Raw genomic sequence first — 17,003 nt, forward strand, 5'->3', positions numbered from 1 at the left:
GGCACTATTGGGGCTATTGGAACCACCAAATTATTTATGGCCCTCAGATCTTGTACAAACCTGTAAGAGCCATCCGGCTTCTTAACAGGACTGATAGGTGTGTTGTAAGGAGAAACCGTTTCTTCTAAAATACCCGTCTCTAAAAATCTTTCCACTAGAGGAGCAATCCCTCCCTCCTTCTCTGGCGTCAATTTGTATTGCCTCTGTTTGTAGGGCAATGCCCCTTCCTTGAGTGTGACTGTGTATGGTGTACATGAAATTAATCCTACATCCATAGAATTTGTGGCCCAAACTGGATGTGTATCAGGAGGGGGTGTAATGTGTGAGGGATGACTCTCATCATTGAAATAGGTGGGTATAATGGGTACTTTGGAGGATCTGGCAACAATACCTCCTTCTGATGTTACTCTCAGAGAAATCCCTAAAATTCCCATAAAATCTCTCCCTCTCTCTGGAATGGGTCTGTACTTCCCATGGCTTCTGTCCAGCCTGCCATACAATCCACCCAGCGATTTATTAAATAATAGTCCGTTCCACAAACTCTAGCAACATAATCCTTACAATTTTCTCTTTTCTGGGGGACCTGGTGGGTAACTACCTCCTTGACCCATATTTAGACAGTGGATAAGATTATCTATCTTACCTTTTTATAATCTTATTTTGTTCCACACAACAAATTATCTTATATTTCTATGTGACAGAAAGAAAAAGCAAAAGATAAACAAGAATCTGCTCCACAGACTTATTAACCTTTTGATAACTTCCCAAAAGTTATCTCTTCACTGTTCTACCTGTTAGGAATGGGCTCAGCACAGGTGGTGCTGGGGCTCACCTGCCTTGTGGGCTGCAGTACCAGTGCTGGCCAGTGGGTGCTCTCAGCAGCCAGAATCTCACTCCTGCAATCAAGCCATCACCTGAGACTGATTGCAGGAGGTGTATTTAAGCAATGGCCAGGCCTGCAGTCAGTGCCTTTCTTGTTTGTTCCCATGAGCCCCTGTACCTGCATCCTGCCTGATCATGACTCTGCTAGAACTCTGCCTGCACCGACCCGGCTATTCCTGACCACTCTCCTGCCTGGTACCTTGTCTGCCCGATAGTTACCGACCCTGCCTGACTGCGTTTGTGTTCCCGCACATATTGTTATTTATTGAAGGTTTGGTTTTTGCACTGTGTACTGTATAATCTTAATAAATTATATTGTTTTACATCATACTTGAAGCCTGCGTTTCCCTGTGTCAGTCCACACATCTCTGGTCATACCTGGATCCCTAACACTACCAAAGGACAGTGTGTTCTACCAAAGAACAATCTGTGTTTTACCAAAAACACTCTTTTATATATATATATATATAGTGCACTCTTTTGTAACTCTACCAAAAAGTTATGTCTGCTTACCAAAAGTAGATACAGGTTATCACGGGTCTATATAGACAATACAGAATCATTCAAGACCTTCCCTCAACACAGGGCAAGAAAGAGCTTTTGGTCATAAAAGACAAAAGGTTTACTTACCAAGTGAGGTGGGTGGTCATCCCGGGCTGAGCCCCCAGCTGAAAGGATGATTTTCTTTTCCCCTCAGAGACCCCCGGTCTGTGGAGAGATTCCTGGTTTATCAGCAGAATTCTGGGAACACCCCTTGAACATGGAAATCACAGCAGCTTATGTTCAGAGATGTTCAAAGTTTATTAGACATTACTAAGATTATATAGGATACAGAAATAATAAGGGAGGGGGGAGCGAGTTCTAAAACTGTAATTGTAAGTTTCCATCATGAGCTGACTACATGAAACATGACATATACATTTCTTGGTATAAACTGTTTTTGCTAGCTTTCTGAGAAATAGCCGGGCAAAGAAAACTTCAGGGTCATGTTATCTTTTGTTGATACATCCTTCAGCAAACTAAAACAGTTCCATTAAACTTCTAATATATCTGCAAAAACCTAACTTAATACTTAAAAAGGCGTACATCAACACAATGGAGGTTCTCTAGATCCTTTCAGGCAGGACTACATTTTTATTCTTCTCCTGCCATCAATGGCCAACCCGGTCCCACACTTCATCCATGTCTTTGGGGACCTCTGATCTCCTTTCGAACTGTTTCTTCCATGATGAAGATCAGCCATGGAGTATATCTGAGGTGTATATCAAGGTGTGCTTCTTCCCCACATGAGAGCTGGGATGTCCAGCAACATTCATCTAGAAGACATTTCCCGCACTCAAGGCACTAATACACCTCCAGGGTTGTGTGGGACCCCTGATGTATAGGAACATAGGACTTCAGTGAGGAACATTTCCCTCACTCAGGACAGGAAAGTGGTTTCTCCTGTGTGAGTTCTCTGATGTCTGCAAAGATCGGACTTCTGCAAAAAACATTTCCCGCACTCAGGACAGGAAAACGGCTTCTCCCCCTTGTGCGATCTCTGATGTCTGGAAAGACTGCACTTATGTGAAAAACATTTCACACACTCAGGACAGAAATATGGTTTCTCCCCCGTGTGAGATCTCTCATGTCTGGAAAGATCGGACTTCTCTAAAAAACATTTTCCGCACTTAGAACAGGAATACGGCTTCTCCCCTGTGTGAGATCTCTGATGTTTGTGAAGAATGTACATATGTGCAAAACATTTCCCACACTCAGGACAGGAATACGGCTTCTCTCCTGTGTGAAACCTCTGATGTGTGTAAAGATTAGAGTTGTTTGAAAAACATTTTCCGCATTCAGGACAGGAATATGGCTTCTCTCCCGTGTGAGATCTCTGATGCCTGGAAAGATAGGACCTCACTGAAAAACATTTCCCGCACTCAGGACAGGAATACGGCTTCTCCCCCGTGTGAGATCTCTGATGTTTGTGAAGACTAGACTTTTCTGAAAAAAATTTCCCACACTCAGGACAGGAATACGGCTTCTCCCCTGTGTGAGATCTCTGATGTGTGTAAAGATGGGACTTGTCTGAAAAACATTTCCCACACTCAGGACAGGAATACGGCTTCTCCCCTGTGTGAAATCTCTGATGTGTGTAAAGATTGGACTTGTCTGAAAAACATTTTCCACACTCAGGACAGGAATACGGCTTCTCCCCCGTGTGAGATCTTTTATGCCTATTAAGATTGTTGTTAGAACTAAAACATTTCCCGCAGTCAGTACAGGAATACGGTTTCTCCCCCATGTGCAATCTCTGATGTGTGTAAAGACTGGACTTTACTGAAAAACATTTCCCGCACTCAGGACAGGAATACGGCTTCTCCCCTGTGTGAGATCTCTGATGTTTGTAAAGAATGGACTTGACTGAAAAACATTTCCCACACTCAAGACAGGAATAAGGCTTCTCCCCTGTGTGAGATCTTTTATGCAGGTAAAGATAGGACTTCTGTGAAAAACATTTCCCGCACTCAGGACAGGAATATAGCTTCTCCCCTGTATGACATCTTTTATGAAGGTAAAGACTGGAGTTATGTGAAAAACATTTCCCGAACTCAGGACAGGAATATGGCTTCTCCCCCGTGTGAGATCTTTTATGTACATTAAGCTCTGATTTACGCCGGAAACCCTTCCCGCACTCAGTACAGGAGAGCCTCTTCTCTGTTGGAAGGCCGGCCCGGTCCCGCACAGTCTGAGGTTCCTCAGGATACGAAGAATCCGATGGTCCATCTACACTGGGTGGTGCCGGATGGACATTGGAGGGAGCCGGGTTTTCTCCTGGACTATACTGTGTGATGTCCTCATCTTCTACTTTCCAGTCTGGAGACAAAGTGAGACAATCCTCGGAGGTTTTCCTCATCTCCCGGCCATGGACTAAAATACAAAGACAAAGAGGATTACTAGACAGGAGCTGATTGGTTCCCCCAAACCAGGACTGGCTGAGCCCCACCAGAGGTCAGAGAGTGAGGATGGGGTGAGAACAACCAAGATGAAGACTGGACTCATCCTGAAGACCACCATCATTGGGGTATTGACTCCTCCCTCATTATCACTTTCTGTTTAAGGGTCCAAAGTTGGAGGATGTTATCACATTATTATCACCATGTAAAAGTCTGTGCTCCAATCACATCATCCGATATAAAATGTTCAGCTGGGAGGAAATGGGGGTAAAAAAAGAGAATCCATATTATGTGTATATATAGCAGTGGGGGGAGGGGGGAGAGCAGAAGTCAGGAGTATGTAATGTACAACATAGAGTATATAGTGCAGGGGTCAGGAGTATGTAATGTACAACAGAGTATATAGTGCAGGGGTCAGGAGTATGGAATGTACAACATAGAGTATATAGTGCAGGGGTCAGGAGTATGTAATGTACAACACAGAGTATATAGTGCAGGGGTCAGGAGTATGTAATGTACAACATAGAGTATATAGTGCAGGGGTCAGGAGTATGTAATGTACAACATAGAGTATATAGTGCAGGGGTCAGGAGAATGTAATGTACGACAGAGTATATAGTGCAGGGGTGAGGAGTATGTAATGTACAACATAGAGTATATAGTGCAGGGGTCAGGAGAATGTAATGTACAAAATAGAGTATATAGTGCAGGGGTCAGGAGTATGTAATGTGCAACATAGAGTATATAGTGCAGGGGTCAGGAGTATGGAATATACAACATAGAGTATATAGTGCAGGGGTCAGGAGTATGTAATGTACAACATAGAGTATATAGTGCAGGGGTCAGGAGTATGTAATGTACAACATAGAGTATATAGTGCAGGGGTCAGGAGGATATAATGTATAACATAGAGTATATAGTGCAGGGGTCAGGAGTATGGAATGTACAACATAGAGTATATAGTGCAGGGGTCAGGAGTATGTAATGTACAACATAGAGTATATAGTGCAGGGGGTCAGGAGTATGTAATGTACGACATAGAGTATATAGTGCAGGGGTCAGGAGGATGTAATGTACAACATAGAGTATATAGTGCAGGGGTCAGGAGGATGTAATGTACAACATAGAGTATATAGTGCAGGGGTCAGGACTATGGAATATACAACATAGAGTATATAGTGCAGGGGTCAGGAGGATATAATGTATAACATAGAGTATATAGTGCAGAGGTCAGGAGGATGTAATGTACAACATAGAGTATATAGTGCAGGGGTCAGGAGGATGTAATGTAAAACATAGAGTATATAGTGCAGGGGTCAGGAGGATGTAATGTACAACATAGAGTATATAGTGCAGGGGTCAGGAGTATGTAATGTACAACATAGAGGATATAGTGCAGGGGTCAGGAGTATGTAATGTACAACATAGAGGATATAGTGCAGGGGTCAGGAGTATGTAATGTACAACATACAGTATATAGTGCATGGGTCAAGTTGTAATATAAATTATATAGTCCGTAGCACCCTCCTAGACAGGTTTCTAGATAGCCTAGGCACCTTTAGTCCTTTTTTGCTCCCCTGTAATCAGTGATTGAATGTTTTGGACTGTTCTAGGCTTCACTGGCTTCAGGTTCAACTGCTTCCCCTGCCTTCTGGAGTAATATAAAATATAGTGGGCTGGAAAAGGCAGATTCACAGCCTTCATATTTATTTTGTCTCAGCCAATCCCTGGAGGAGGATGCCCAGTAGGTGGCCAGGGAGTGCATAAATAGTCCAGGGTCTGAGGCAGCCCTGTTCTTGTCCAGGAGGAGAAGTTCCCAGCCTGAAGAGCTGCTTCCATTCTGGGCAGTCCAGCTGGTGTCTTCATGTCACTCAGTCCATTAGTTGCTGCTGGAAGGACCGTTCTGAGAAGTGTGAGAAAGTCATAGTGTCCCCATGTTACTACACTACTACTGGAGTACCCCACAGCCCCCCTGCACCATATCCCAGGTCACCCCATAATACATCATCTATAAAGGGATATTCCTAGACTGTTCATGGAGACAGAAGAGTGACTGGGATGGAACAAGAACTGAAATTGAAGCACCACACCACTGCTAAGAGGTCCAGATACAACTTTATTCATTAACAGTTAGGGGTACAATCCAAGAAGTAGCCAACGCGATTCGAGGGTCCGAGCGCTGCCTTCATCAGGGCTTGACTGGCATCAAAGTGAACTGGACCTACAATAGTGTTTTTGGTGCATTGTGAAATACAAGCGTCTTGTGTGGCCACCAAACCTCTGGTTTGTTCCCATTGTTGGAAGTCAAGCCCTGATGAAGGCTGTGCTCTGACCCCCTAAACCGGCTTTTACTGGAATTAAAATTGTATCTGGACCTCTTAGCAGTGGTGTGGAGCTTCAATCTCAGTTCTCGTTGCCTTACACTACCAGTCAGGGAGATGAAGATGTGGAGATCCTCGGGGGTGTAGAAGCCACCTGCCCAGGAACCAGATCATTTACACCAACATCAATGCCTTCATAGAAAAATACCAGGAAGAGAACCCTACGGGTCCAGCGCCATCTTTCCATCTTGTGTGCCTGGCTGCCACTGGGCGAGCTTTGAAAAAGAGCCTGAGGAAATATCAGCTGGCCCATCCGGGGTGAGCGCTACAAGTGTGATGTTGTCCAATAATCAGTGGTGGCTTAAAGTGGCTCTAAAGGAAGAATGCATGAAGGTAAAAAAAAACAGATATCACCCAGGCTGATATCACCCAGTCCCCACCCTACTCTGGACCAATCAGTGAGCAGTATGGGTGGAGGAATGGATTTAGTGTTCATGACCCACCTGTGCTGATCTCTGTAGGAGTGTCCTCCTCTATAAATGTCCCCGTTATTCCATCCTCCTCCATAGACTGCTGATCATCCCTCACATACGCCTCTTCTTCTTCTGCTTTCACCTCAAATTCTATATCGATTGGATCTCCACTCTAAATCAAGGAAATGAGAGAAAATATCATCTAAAAAATCCACACATGACCCATACAAGTCCATGTTCTAGATGCTCCATCTCACAACCTTGTAATAGTGAGGGATGGTGTGACCTTCCTGTGTGGAATCCCGGGAATACAGAGGACGGGGACATCTCTCTGGTGGGTTCCTGGTATTAGGTGGCTCCATCATATCCTTGTGTCCTTCTGAAAACTCCTCCATCACTCCATACTCCTCATCCTCCTCTTTATACTCTTCTTTAACATCAATATTATCATCCCCGAGGATTCCACTCTGAAAGATATAATAAAACATTCATTGTAACAAACATGCTGTGTATAAATCACAACTACCAATAATTGTCATCATCTACCTGATGATGGTGAGGGATGGTGTGACCTTCCTGTGTGGAATCCCGGGAATACAGAGGACGGGGACATCTCTCTGGTGGGTTCCTGTAGCTGGATGACTCCACCATGGTGTCCTGGTACAGATCTTTGTGTTCTTTTAGAAGCTCTGACTCCTCCATCCCCCCATCCTCATCCTCCTCCTCTTTTATCTCTTCTTTAACCTCAACTTTAGGATCTCTCAGGTTTCCACTCTGAATATATAATAAAAATGACATCAATGGTAACAATGCAGATAATGTACAGATCCTAATGATACTATCAGTGATTGTTCCTCATCTACCTGATGAAGGTGAGGGATGGTGTGACCTTCCTGTGTGGAATCCCGGGAATACAGAGGACGGGGACATCTCTCTGGTGGGTTCCTGTAGCTGGATGACTCCACCATGGTGTCCTGGTACAGATCTTTGTGTTCTTTTAGAAGCTCTGACTCCTCCATCCCCCCATCCTCATCCTCCTCCTCTTTTATCTCTTCTTTAACCTCAACTTTAGGATCTCTCAGGTTTCCACTCTGAATATATAATAAAAATGACATCAATGGTAACAATGCAGATAATGTACAGATCCTAATGATACTATCAGTGATTGTTCCTCATCTACCTGATGAAGGTGAGGGATGGTGTGACCTTCCTGTGTGGAATCCCGGGAATACAGAGGACGGGGACATCTCTCTGGTGGGTTCCCATGACTGGATCCATCTGTAGGAAACACACACACTGACTGAATCCATTGTTTCTATGTGTTTATCAGATGATGGGGGATCTAGGTGGATCCTCCGTACTGCTCTCTCCTTTACAATAAAGTCTCCTCTTACCCGGTGATGTGAGGGGCGGCTGATTGTCCATCATGACGTCCTTGTAGAGATCCTTGTGTCCTTCTAAATACTCCCACTCCTCCATGGAGAAATAGACAGTGACACCCTGACACCTTATAGGAACCTGACACACACAATGATACAGTCACCATCCAGACACATCCCTTGTCTGTTACTGGAGAATGTCCCAGAATTCCCGGCACCGCTCACCTCTCCTGTCAGCAGCTCAGTGATCTCTCTGGTGACTTCTAGAATCTTCTTCTTCTTTCTCTCTTCTATCAGGGAGGGAGGTGGAGGCAATGTGATGTCATATGATCTCCAGACTTCACAGGAGGAAAACTCTACATCTGAACACAAATAGTCACATCAAATGATATTCCCAGAATCTTCCTCACCTCTCCATTCAGGTCTCCATTTTATTAAAGCCCCACTTCAGGCTGAGGTATAATTCCCCCCACAGGACCCCCACACTACGCAGGGTATAGGCTTGTTGCAGCATTCTGATGTCATTACATACAACGCAGGACCAACAGTCCCACTTTGTTAGTGAGAATAGCAAGTACCTGCTGACATCCTAAGACCATCAGAAAAAAAAGCCAGATGGAGGAACACTGGGAGGAGGAGCTGTGAGGTCAGTGTGATGTCATAGGATTCTCTGACTCTGGATGGAGGGACATTGGGAGGAGGGGCTGTGAGGTCAGTGTGATGTCATAGGATTCTCTGACTCTGGATGGAGGGACATTGGGAGGAGGGGCTGTGAGGTCAGTGTGATGTCATAGGACATACAGACTCTGGATGGAGGGACATTTGGATGGAGAGATTTGAGGGGTCCTCTATATGAGGCTCCTGTATAAACCAAATCCTTGTTCCTGGGTGCGTCCTACCTCTCCTAAACTGAAGAGTGACCTTTGACCCTTACCATCCAGAAATCTGTCCGGAATCTGTGGCAGTAAGCTGTCATGTGATCAGGTGACGTGCGGAGGAACGGAGTGTAAATAGCAGACAATTGTCTCCAGAGCCCCTAATGGTGGGGATGGATTTGGCGGCGTGCTGGTGCCAAGTTTCCTCCCCCCAGGGTCACTGCAGGTGTGGAGAAAAGCTGTGTAAGAGGATATGGAGGAGAGATGAGGAGGAGATCCAGGAATCAGGAGAAAGGTCAGGGCAAGCAACAGACAAGTATGAAGACAAGACGGTTGGCCCCACAAGCAGTGATGTAGGGGATAAAATCCTTTGTTGGAATCCTTTACACACAATGTAGTAACACATGACCGCTCCAGGACAGAGCAGAGGAACAGAAGACACGTCACACCAATACAGGCTTAGTCATTACTGATTTTTATTTGTCCAGAACAGCTTTAAATAACATGTAACAGCTGATAAGGATTTGTCTGGAATCCGGGATAACAAAGTATACAACAACATGACATCATTAATATCATGACACATAAAGTGACAACAATCCCTGTAATATATGTGGTTCCTCGGACAGGTCACAGATATATGAAATGGAAACCAGCATGATAAGGAAGGATGAGTGACACCTTTTATTTGTTCAGTCCAAGCAGGGAGGTGGAGTCACCCACAATATAATGAGACAATAAATGAAACAATCCTACATAGACATGATAACATCCCACCCGGCACTCAGCCCTGGAGGGAGGTGTCTGCAAATGACAAATCCAAAGAACCTTCTGTTTACATAGAACATGAAAGCCTGTATTGGTGTGACGCGTCTTCTGTTCCTCTGTCCTGGAGCTGTCATGTTATTACTACATTGTGTGTAAAGGATTCCAATAAAGGATTTTATCTCCTACATCACTGCTTGTGCGGCCAACCGCCTTGTCTTCATACTGCCCCTGTGACCACGGATCAGGCCGGCACCTACGTGTCTGTGGAGGGGTCATACACATTCCGCACTCACTTACAGACGTCTTTTTGTTTTTCCTGTAAGTCAGCTTTGGGAGCAAAATATATTATCATCAACTCCTCCCCCTGAAGGGGTTCATCTACGTATTACCTCCTCTGCCTCCAGATCCAGGAATGTCTCCTCTCTGCTTCCTCATTCATGGAACTTCCTGTCTGTACCTGACATCACTTCCTGTCTATACTTCACATCACTTCCTGTCTTTACCTGACATCACTTCCTGTCTTCCATAGAGACTTCCTGTCTGGGTAGAAGTGAGATCCCCACCTTGTGGAACTCAGAGAGGTCCAAAACCCCTCCCCCGAGCAGTCATATATTTCTGTCCCCCTTGGTGGGAGTGGAGGTGACCCCTCTATAAGGATCTACAGTCCATACACACCCAGCACAAGGCCGGGGTCACACTACCAGACGCTTGAGCCTGCAGTTCCTCTGAGCTCCACAAGGTGGGGATCTCACTTCTACCCACACAGGAAGTCTCTATGGAAGACAGGAAGTGATGTCAGGTACAGACAGGAAGTAGAGAGGAGCCATTGGTGGAAGTGGCAGCAGAGGAGGTAATAAGATGTTATGTTCTATTTACACCCAGTAACCCCCCATCATGTCCGTCCTCTTCCTCCATAGTCATCTCCGTCCTTTTCCTCCATAGTCAAGTCCGTCCTCTTCCTCCATAGTCACGTCCGTCCTCTTCCTCCATAGTCACGTCCGTCCTCTTCCTCCATAGTCACGTCCGTCCTCTTCCTCCATAGTCACGTCCGTCCTCTTCCTCCATAGTCACGTCCGTCCTCTTCCTCCATAGTCACGTCCGTCCTTTTCCTCCATAGTCACGTCCGTCCTCTTCCTCCATAGTCACGTCCGTCCTCTTCCTCCATAGTCACGTCTGTCCTCTTCCTCCATAGTCATGTCCGTCCTCTTCCTCCATAGTCACTGTGACATCTTTTATCTCCAGCAGATGATGATACACACATATATAGTGTGGGAACCCAGATTAACCCCTTCAGGGGCAGAACATTCCCCACTTCCGGGGCCGGAACATTCTCCTCATTGTGGTGAGGTGGTCTTCTCATAGGAGTGAGCTGAGCTCTCCTGGGTTCGGTTCCAGTGTTGCTCAGTGAACTGGCTGAACTCAATCCTTCCTGAAGTCAATGGGAGCCAATGCACAATAGTTGGGCTAATAGACAAGGGGGTGTCAGACAATCACCCTGAGGGACATGTACAATGCAGGAATCCAGTTGGCCGGGAGCAGGGAGGTTCTAAATGGTTAAAGTGAAACATTATAAATGTCCAACACCTTTAAATGACATTTCTGGGGAGTGTCCTAATCTTGGGGGGTTTCCTAATAATGGGGGTTGTCCTAATAATGGGGGTGTCCTAATCCTGGGGGGTTGTCTTCATCCAGGGGAGTATCCTAACCCTGGTGGATGTCCTTATCCTAAGGGATGTCCTAACTCTGGGGTATGTCCTAATCCTGGGGGGTTTCCTACTCCTGGGGGGGTTGTCCTAATCCTGGGGGTTGTTCTAATCCTGGGGGGTGTCCTAATCCTGGGAGGTGTCCTAATCCCTCCTGTGAAGGGACATCTCTGTGATGTACAGAAAATGCTGACACACACAAAGGAAATAGTGTTTAACCATTTGCCTGCCAGCAACTTCCTGGTTTACAGGAGTGCACGCCGCCCCTTGCTGCTCACGCTGTGGTTGGACACAGCATGAGTTTGTTGTCAGGCTTGCAACCAATGATTGTGGCTGTGAACCTGCTGATAACTGTGGCCAACCACAGCACAGAGATCAGGGTGTTAGTGATCACACATGAAGATCTGGCTGCTTCTTCTCCCTGATCTCACTTACCATTCAGAGCTGAGATCAGGAAGAAAATACAGCCAGTCTGGGAGTCCAATCAGCACACATACACTTGTTAGGCACACAGTTAACCCCTTGATTGCCTTCCTGATCACCCATCACCCAACGAGTCATTAGTACAGTGACAGTGTACAGTATTATCACAGATCTCTGTATTAGTGTCACTAGTGACATCAGTTAGTGTCCCCCCGTCAGTGTCAGTTACTGCTAGTCTCTGATTGGCTGCCACATTATCACAGTCACACTATAAATTGCTGATCACTAGTATAGTGTTTCTCTGGACCAGTATCCTGGTCACAGTCAGAACTATACTAGTGTCCCCGATGGAGTGATGTCTCCATAAATGCAGTGTTAGCAGGATCAGCCCCAATCACTGCCACCACTTGCATTTAGCCCCCCAACAAATGCAATGTCAGTATAATTTTTCAGATCACTGCCATCTCTGATACATTGTCTGCAAAACACAGTGTCAGCAACATCTGAGCCTGATCTCTCCTACCACTAGCAGATCATTTTATTTCTAGCACACAAGCAGTCCCTGATTGCTAGCCAGGAGCTCTTTTTCCCATAGTCATCACTAAGTACCTGTAAATTTAGTGTCCAAAAAAAGGTTCCCTAGGGAGGGTTACAGGATTCCCAGCATGACAGATGAGAGTGAAGGGGAAGCCTCACTATCAGAATCAGGCTCAGATTATGGACCTGTAGAGAGCAGTGACACCCCAGCAGGTAGGTCTGATGATGGTGAAGAGGTCCCTGCTAAGATCAGGCACACCCAACCCCATTCCCAGGTTTCTGAGGTGCTAGAAATGCAGGATTATTCTCATATGCAGCACAGTGACAGTACTAACACTGCACTACCTTTTGGTGGATTGACAAGCCCCAGTGGCCTAGTACTTCCTAGCCTTTTATACATCAGCACTGCAGTATTTCATGGTGAAGTGGTGAGTCCCAAGTGCAGTACAAGGTGGTGAGGTGGCTAGCACTCGTAACATTATGCAACTGCATCCACCAAGAATTCAAGCACAGGCCTGTAGAGCCCATGGTGTCCATCCAGAGGTGCCTGCAAACCGTAATTGGCTTCCCCCAGATTCAGCAGCACCCATCATTCTCCCATTCACAGCCAAGGGTTCAGGTGGAAACAGCAAACTTAACAACACCCTTGATTTATTTTAGCTGTTTTTCACTGAAGACCTCTACAATTTGATTGTGAACAAAAGCAATCTTTATGCCCAACAATACATCTCTGTCATCGCAAATTCAAAGTTTGCCAGGATATTCGAGTTCAAACCTGTCACGGTTTCTGAATTTAAAGCTTTTTTGGGCCTAACCCTTAACATGGCCCTTACAAAGAATGAATTGTGCTCATATTGGTCCACAGATCCGATTCATCATATGCCTGTGTTCTCTGCTGCAATGGCCCCCGATGTCCAGACTACATGGAGAGCAGTGGTTAGATAGTGTGGGACTTGTCACCCTTGTTGAATATGGGGTACCATTTGTATGTGCACAACCTTTATGCTAGCATGCAACTTTTTAGACATTTGTTCCTTCAAGAAATTGGCTGCTATGGCACCATGTGATCTAATCACAAAGGCTTTCCCCAGTGGCTTGGTAACACCCCACTTAGAGAGGGGAAGAATTCTGCTTTTGCATGAAGAACTACTCGAGTAAAATGGAAGGACAAATGTGATGTATTTATCCTGTCTTCCATTCACTCAGACACAACGGTCCAAATTTACATGGCCTCTGGTGTTGTTGAAAGGCCTATCTGTGTCAGCGTCAGAATACACCGATCAATGCTGCAGCTGACTGGTGTTCCTGCAAAGCAAATAACAGTTAACAATAACACAGTAACAATATAACATTAATTAAAAATAAATATATATATTTTTCCTGACTACCTATGATCTTTAGAGACCTGTCATGTGCTGAATTGTGTGGCCCCTATACTGTGCCATGCTGTACTCTGGAGTTTCTCCCCTTATTCCATGTTTACCACAGACACATCATTTTTGGGGCGACTTTTGTGTTGAGGTAGGTGGGAGGACAGAACAATGCCTCTCATGCAGCCGGCTAACTGCATCTGGATTTGGGCTTTGGGCCGCAGTGCCTTCTGGATACAGAAGGGCCTTGATGATCTCTTCCTGATATTTTAGGAAGGATCTGGTTCTTCCAGTAGCTTTGTAAATAACAAAAGCATTGTATAGAGCCAATTGACATTATTAAATGTCATTATTTAATGATAAATATATAGACACTTTTTTATGCCAATGTCTAGCTCTGCAGGTGGTTAAAAATGGCTTCATCATTTGGTAGTTGAAGTCTACACCTCCCAGGCTTTTGGAAAATGAAGAAAAAAAAAATATTTTTTATTTTCATCTTTCATTCCTCAAAACCTTGTGACAATAAAACGAGATCTGCAAAATACTCAGCATGCCGCTGGTTAAATACCTTGGAGTGTCGACTTTCCAAAAAAGGGTCATTTAGGGGTGTTTGTACTATTGGGGCATTTTAGAGTCTCCAAAACTGTGATAAGTATTCAGGACATCCAATGAATAATTAATGCCCCTTGAAAGCCTGAAGGTGCTGATTGGATTTTGGGCCCTGTACATGGATAGGCTGTACTTGTTTGGGGCTGTAATTACACATATACCCATGGCATGTGTGAGAAATATCTCATTAAAGTGACAACTTTGTGTAAAGAAAAATACAATTTTTGTCATATCCCAAATACTTGTGGCAAAAAATAAAATCTTCCATGGATTCAACATGCCTCCCAGAAAATACCTCAGACTGTCTACTTTCCAAAAATGAGGTCATTTAGAGACATAGAAAAATGAAGGCAGAAAAAACTGTGTGGTCCACCGAGTTCTTTTGGGGGGAGGTGGGTGGGGGTTTGTTTGGTAACGTTTTGTCTGAGTATAGAGCTATGCTTATCCCAAGCATGTTTGAAGCTATTTGCTGCTGACTGGCTCACTACCTCTGCTGGAAGTTTACTCCAAGCATCATCTACTCTTGTTTGTACTGTCCTGGCATTTTAGCACCTCAAGAAATGTGATAGGCAGTAGGAAAGTCAGAGCTGCTTAAAAGCTGCGTAGATTCTAGTATATATCCCGTAGTTTGTAGACTCTATAACTTTCACACACAACAATTAATATACACTTCCTGGGGATTGTTTTCCAAAGACATGTAGTGGAATACATTTTGGCCTAAATTTATGAAGAAATGAGATTTGGTCAGGTATTTTTAATAACAGAAAGTAGAAAATATTGTTTTTTTTTTTAATGTTGGTCTTCTTTCATTTATATGTAGCGCTACCCCCTCAAGAGTCGCTGAGTATTTTGGGTTCCCTGTCCACTTCTGAGCCCTGGCTGGTGCACATCCCCTGCTGACACCATTGTAATACCTTGGTCAGGTGTCCCCCCCCTGGCTATAACACACAATAATCACATAGCATTGAATGAATAGTAAATCAGTCTGTATTAGAGTCAGATTAGCAGCAATATACACATGAAGAATCGATGACTGATGTGAGAAACTATGAACCGTTCAGGAGAAATAAACAACATATTACAGCACAATACCACGTTAAATAGACCAAATTGTCCTCCAGGACTCAGAGTTTAATTGTTTCTCTCCTACCCAGAGAACGTTCCCCAAACAGGCAGAAAAGGGGAGATTAGGAATGTTAGGCTCGCTCCCTTGTGGGCTCCCAGTAAACAGAGCCAGTGCTTAACTCTCTGAGGGTTTCAACAAGCAGAAAGTCCCATATAAGCCCCATCACCCAATGCAGGAAAGACTCTTCTGCTGGTTTGGTGGAGCTCTTTACGTTGGTGTACAGTGGAGGGGTCATCCCTTTTCTTCCTGAGAAAATGTCCCTTCCCTGGTGATGAGGACACAGCAAGCAGAGTTCCCCTTCAATAAAGGCAGCAATCTAGGAGTTTACTTGGGTATGGAGGTTACTCAAACTGAGGAGGGTGGGAGCAGACTTCAGAAGAAGTATGTCCCTTTAGTGTGAGACTTGGCTGGTGGAACTTTGTGTAGAACAGGCCGGAGGTAATATGATTTTACTTTTTTCCAGTTCCTGCCAATCAGGCAACAGAATCTATTAGGACTGATATACTGTGTGTGATACTTCAATGGGCTTCTGGTGTAGATAGGCCGCAGCACTGATTGGGCTACAGAGACTGTGTCTCTATGTGGCAGTCTGTATTGTAAGAATCCTGGACTTTAGTAACTGGCAACAACAACTATGGAACCTGTATCACATGGTGGTGTGGTGTGGGTTAGGAACTCTCTCACCAGTCCTTTGAGGTAGTGGTGTGAAATGATGTCCTTGTTGCTGGGGGGCCCCTTTTCTGGCTGTCTTCCCATGAAGATAGTGATGCCGATGGCAATGACCCAATCCACCTACATGCAGGATTGACTATCCTGCCTCTCAGTACAATCAACAATCTGGAAATTCCCTTCTCCATCCTCTGATTCAGTCTGATCCAGCCTGACACCTCCTGGATCGGCACTCTGTTCTCACACGCACCCTGCCTCTCTTCTCCTCTCCTCCTGGGCTTTTCTCCTTTTATACGCTCCAGCCCCTTTACTCACTCACTTGGGATCTGTAGTTCTATGTCAGCTGAACTGAATGAAGAAATCCTGCTTGCAGCATACAAGTCCCAGCATTCTCAACATTTCTGTACAATTTCCTGTGTCAGCTGAACTGCAGAACACAGCCATCTTGTGGCCATTTAACAATCTGCCATTAGTAACAATGCAGTGTGTTACATACATAAAAAACCCCAGTGATGATCAAATACCACCAAAAGAAAGCTTCATTTGGGTGAAAAAATGATATAAATTGCATTTGGGTTCAGTGTTGCATGACCGAGCAATTTGCCGTTTAAGTAGTGCAGTGCTGAACAGCAAAAAATAACCTGGTCATAAAGAGGTAATACCTTCTGGAGGTCAAGTGGTTAAACTGTGTGTTACGTTCTTTACTGTTGGAGCGGTAAGGATGTGGAACTCCCTTCCACAGTTGGTGTGTCAGCGGGGAGTGTAGATACATTCACAAACCTTTTAGATGTGTTTCTTAGGGAACACAATGTAAAGGGATATGGAAGAGGATGGTGCCATAGACACGCAGATACACACACTGCGGCTGAACTGGAGGGACGAGTGTCTTTAGTCAACCTTACCGACTATGTAACCATTTATCATTCCTT

This window comes from Staurois parvus, unplaced genomic scaffold, assembly GCF_062004578.1.
Source record: "Staurois parvus isolate SC_StPar_1 unplaced genomic scaffold, SC_StPar_1.0 ptg000960l, whole genome shotgun sequence".
Lineage (NCBI taxonomy): Eukaryota > Metazoa > Chordata > Amphibia > Anura > Ranidae > Staurois > Staurois parvus.